The 5555-nt window shown below is 47.8% G+C and overlaps 1 pseudogene; it reads right to left on the bottom strand.

The window, feature by feature from the left end:
• Positions 1-281: 281 nt before the first annotated feature.
• LOC100441980 (PRAME family member 17-like) lies at positions 282-3126 on the bottom strand (annotated as a pseudogene).
• Between the last annotated feature and the right edge of the window lie 2429 nt (positions 3127-5555).

Here is a 5555-nt window from a genome sequence, read left to right as displayed (position 1 = left end):
GAGCGAGACTCTGTCTCAAAAAAAAAAAAAAGAAAAAAATACAAAAATTAGCTGGGTGTGGTGGCACACGCCAGTAACACCAGCTACTAGTGAGGCTGAAGCAGGAGAATCACTTGAACCTGGGATGTGGAGGTTGCAGTGCACTGAGATTGTGCACTGCACTTCAGCCTGAGGGACAGAGTGAGACTCCATCAAAAAAACAAAAAAAAGCACCTGTGTCCTAGATTTTAGTGCCCAAGGGTCCAGAAGAAAGCATATCCAACTCACTAACCAGGCCTTCCCTAAGAGCAAAGATGGAAGTCCACTTTCTCAGATAGCCATGAGCCACAGGAAGGGCAGGGGACGGGACCAGAAAAGATCCTCTTGGGCTGCCTGACTTCCCTGAGTGTACGCATCAGCTCAGTCTGAATTGGGGCGAGGATCTCCCAATTGGCATGACCCATGTTGTCAAGACTCTCCAGAGGGGCAGGATACAACTCCAGGCCTAACTTGCTCAGCCCAACTGTGTGACACAGCAGGTCTTTCAGAGCATTCCTGGAGGTCTCATTTCCATGAAACTAGAAGGTGGTGAGCTGGGAGCAGTGGCTCAGGGCAGGCAGGAGGACCCTGAGTTGGGAGTCCTGGATCTGACAGTCCTTTAACGTGAGGATCTTGAGAGTAGCAGCAACTTTCTGTAGCAGAGCTCCAAGGAGCTCAAGGTTGGTGGTCCACATTAGGATATGAATCAGATGCAGCTCCTTTAGCTGACTGAGGCTTGGGTACTGAGACAGACACTCCGTGTCCCGATCAGCTAGGTAAGCATGACAGAATATAAAGGTCCCCAAGGGGTTCTTGAGGCACCTGGGGAGAGCAAGAAATTAGTTATGGTCAATGGTGCCAGTTAGAGGAGGGGGGTGGGAAATAATCTCAATGGTAAACTTGAAGTGGGCATTGAGTAATTCTGCACCTTACTACAACACAGGTGTTATAGTAACCTGCAATGGGGAAACCTGTTTCACCCAAACACAAATTTGTTCCCATCATCGGATGATGGCCCTCATGCAAGGTGCTGCCTGATGAAGATTCAGATCATTCAGGGGCAGCTCCATTTTAGGCTCAGTCCTTCCACCCTTGCTTGTGTGATTGGTTCAAGGCCACAAAATCTTTAAAGCCGCTTTACTTCATCTTTCAGCAGACAACCTCAGCTCTGGGCCAGAGAAGCCCACTGGGAGATGTGCACAAAGAACTCAACTGAGCAAGGTCTAGGGACATCTGCTAGGGTCACCTGCCTACAAAGGTTTCCTGACATGCCCGCGTCTGCAAACCACCTATCACTTCAAACCACTATCATGCCTACTCCCTCACCTCTGTCCAAGAAGCACGCTTTTCCCATGTCAACTACTTTTCCTGGGGTTCAAAAAAACCTTTTACAGACAGGGAATTAGAGACAGGATCATTGGTGTTTACTAAGCTGTGAGGATGGAGCTTCTACTGTGAAACGCACAGGTTTGATGCACTTTCCCTTCTTTCATATTCTCCTCTATATGAAGAGGAAGTTTCATCATATTAACTTCAAACACACTTCCTAAAAAGGAATTCACAAATGCACCCTCCCTAGATCTGAACCCCTGACTAACTAGCTCTCTACTTGTCTCTCTGTGTAGCATCTTCCCCAGGCCATCCCTCTGCCCTTATTTGAGCGGTCTTGTGATACCCACTTCAGGATATAGAGCACTGAACAGCATAAGGCATTGACATTCTAGCATCCCATTCCCTGTGACATCACCAGTGGCTGGCACACAGTAGATGCCCACTAGCGTTTACTGTGAAAAAGAACAAAAGTCTATGGTATGGTCTGCAGAGAAAGCTCACCATCTTTTCTTACCTGAGCAGGTGCTCCAGGTGCTCATTGATATTATTGACCTTTCTTATATAAAGCATCTGAGGGTAGTACAGGCAGAGGAATGGACAGTCCAAGTCAGGAATGAACTGCTGTTGGCCGCTTACATATAACTCATCGTCATAACTGAAGGCCAAAAAGAGTTTGCGAAGATTGCTCATCTGGCTCAAGTAAGGGGCAAACTTTCCTGTTTTATTCATAGAGCACTTTCTCTTAACTTCCAACTCCTGGATACTGTCTGGGTATACCCTTTTCAATAAATTTCTGAAAGTTGAAGTTGGCATTGAGTAATTCTGCACCTTTTTACAACACAGGTGCACTAGACCTCTTCTGTAGTGGATCCACCCACAGAGGTAGCTCAGGCATTAATCCAGCATACTTTTCTTTAGACAGAGGTTTATGAACACCTTCAAGGACTGGTGCTCTCCCATCCTTGGACAGTCCTCCACTGTCTACCTTTTACTCATGTCCTCTGGGGAGAAGGAGAGGGCCCTGGCTCCAGACCATATGGTCCAGAAATTCTCATCAACATCCCGCAAATCCAGCACTTGAAGTTTCCACCTCCTGTGAGTAACATAGGGGAAAAGCTCAGAATGTAGGCAAGGACCCACCCCTGACCTGAGCTTTCACTCCACATCCAGGACATGAATCAGCTGCTCCTGTCCTCAGTGCTCCTCCTTCTGTCTCTTCTCCATCCTGCTCCCCCTTGGGTTCTGCCTGGTTCTCACTTCGAGAACCTTTACCATCCACTGGGAGAAAGCAGGTTCTTGTTTCCTCAGTGGACCGTGTATGGTGAGCAGTCCTTTCCCAGAGGATCTGGGCAATGGTCAAGGCCTCTCATGGGCACCAGCAGAAGCCTCTGAGCCACGCTAGCTCCCCAACCCCACCACTCCTCCTGAGCCCGCTGTCCCTTCCCTGGATGCCTGGACCCTTCCCACCAGGCCACCTGAGTCACCTCACCCGGGGCAAACCTTCTGGGCCAGCAGTGTATCAAGTCCCTTCAGCACAGCTTGCAAGGTCTCCAGATGAGGTGTCTTCATCAGGGATCCCAGAGGGAGGTGGATGAAGGGCCAGGCCTGCACCATCAGCTTTAGGGCCTCACAGTGTCTCATGCTGAAGGCCTCCATGAACATCAGAGGGAAGACCTCCCTGGGCAGGTCATGCAAGGTGAAGATGGTCAAGAACTGCTTCCTCAGCAGGCTCTGTCCTGCCAGCTCCAGGAGCCTGGATGGGGACTGGAGGCTCATTCTGACAAACCTGCAAGGAAAAACTCTAGAGGACAATCCAGTGAAAAGGCAAGTTTCTCAGGCCCATCCCCTGCAACCCCCTCTTCTCCTAGGGCCAAAGTCATTTCTCTAGCATGTGTGAAAGAGCCCTCAGTTTACTCCAATTCCATCCTGCAATAAGTGGCTGCAGAGGCATAGTTCTGCCCTTCTGCTACCAAGAAGAGTGTGTCCCAACCTCTGAAGAGCATGCAAGATTGCTCCTATAGGGTCCATGAATTATTAGCCACTGCTCCACTAAACTGATAACACTGGGAAGTGTTACCAAGGATCTTTGAAGCTCAGATCTGCACTTTTTTGAGAAAACAAAAATGTCTTCTTGGCTGGGCGCGGTGGCTCATGTCTGTAATCCCAGCACTTTGGGAGCCCGAGGTGGGCGGATCATGAGGTCGGGTGTTCGAGACCAGCCCAGACAACATGGCGAAATACCATCTCTACTAATACAAAATATTAGCCAGGTGTGGTGGTCCATGCCTGTAATTCCAGCTACTTGGGAAGCTGAGGCAGGAGAGTCTCTTAACCCGAGGGACAGAGTTTGCAGTGAGCCAAAATCTAGCCATTGCACTTCAGCCTGGGTGGCAGAGTGAGACTCTGTCTCAAAAAAAAAAAAAAAAAAAGTGAAGAGAAGCCAAGCATGGCGGCTTACAGCTGTAATCCCAACACTTTGGGAAGCCAAGGCAGAACAATCACTTGAGCCCAGGAGTTCTAGACCAGCCAGGGCAACATAGTGATATCCCATGTCTACTAGACTCTACTAGAATATTAAATAATTATCTGAGCATTGTGGCACATGCCTATAGTCTCAGCTACTCTGCAGATGGAGGTGGGAGGATGGCTTGAGCCTGGGAAGCAGTGGTTTCAGTTATCTGATATTTTGCCACCACACTCCAGCCTGGGCAACAGAGAAAGACCCTATCTCAAATAATAATAATAATAATAATAATAATAATAATAATAATAATAATAACAACAACACAGTTTGGGATTGTGTCTAGGGGAAGAAATGGATCCTACATTCAAAACAAAGACTCTACTCTTGAAAATAGTGTATGGGGCCAGACATGGTGGCTCATGCCTATAATCCCAAGATTTTAGGAGACAAGGTTGGGAGTTTGCTTGAGTCCGGGGATTTTCTTGAGTCCAGGTGTTCCAGACCAGCCTGGCTAACAAAGTGAGACCCAATCATTATAAAAAAATCTAATAGAGCATGGTGGAAGGAATATCTTGATAATTTTAGTAAAAAACAAAGCCTATGTTTCAAAATCACAATAGCATTCCTGGGTGGGGTGACTCTTGCCTGGAATCCCAGCACTTTGGGAGGCTAAGGGCTGGCAGATCACATGGAGTCCAGGGGTTCCAGACCAGCCTGGACAATATGGTACAACCCCATCTCTACTAAAAATACAATTAGCCAGTCCTCATGGTGTGGGTCTGTAGTCCCAGCTACTGGGAAGGCTGAGGTGAGATGATCCCTTGAATACAGGAGACAGAGGTTGCACTGAGGCAATGATCACTCCACTGCAGTACAGCTGGGTGACAGAGTGAGACTGTGTCTCAAGAAATTAAAATAAACTGTAAATTAAGGGCACACAATCTACAAACTTTAAATGTCAAGGAATGAGACATTAATTAATTGGATTCTTTTTTTTTTTTTTAAATTGAGACGGAGTCTATTGCCCAGGCTGGAGTGCAATGGCGTGATCTCGGCTCACTGCAACCTCCACCTCCCGGGCTGAAGCAATTCACCTGCCTCAGCCTCCTGAGTAGCTTGGATTACAGGCATGTGCCACCATGCCCAGATAATTTTTGTATTTTTAGTAGAGAAGGCATTTCACTGTGTTGGTCAGGCTGGTCTCAAATTCTTGACCTCAGGTGATGCACCCACCTTGGTCTCCCAAGGTGCTGGGATTACAGGCATGAGCCACTGTCCCTGGCGCAATTGGATTCTTTTTTAATTCTTTGGTTAAGAATTTTGAAATGACGTAAAACAAAGCACAAATAAATTTTTTTTCCTTTTTAAGGCAAAGTCTTGCTGGGTCACCCAGGTGTGCACCAACATGCCCGGCTAATGTTTGCATTTTAAGTAGAGATGGAGTTGGCCTCATGTGATCTGGCTGCCTTGGCCTTTCAAGGTTGCTGGAATTACAGGTGTGAGGCATCATGGGCGTCTCAGCTACTTGGAAGGCTGAGGAGGGAGGATCAGTTGAGCCTGGGAGACAGAGGTTGCAGTGAGGTGAGGAGTTTGAGAGCAGTGTTGCCAACATGGCAAAATCTCATCTCTACTAAAAATACAAAAATTAGCTGTGCATGGTGGCATGCGCCTTATAATCCCAGCTGCTTGGGAGGCTGAGGCAGGAGAATTGCTTGAAGCCGGGAGGCGGAGGTTGCAGTGA

This window comes from Pongo abelii, chromosome 1, assembly GCF_028885655.2.
Source record: "Pongo abelii isolate AG06213 chromosome 1, NHGRI_mPonAbe1-v2.0_pri, whole genome shotgun sequence".
In the NCBI taxonomy this organism is placed as follows: domain Eukaryota; kingdom Metazoa; phylum Chordata; class Mammalia; order Primates; family Hominidae; genus Pongo; species Pongo abelii.
The sequence above is the reverse complement of the archived record's forward strand: the minus strand, read 5'-3'. Positions and strand labels throughout refer to the sequence as shown.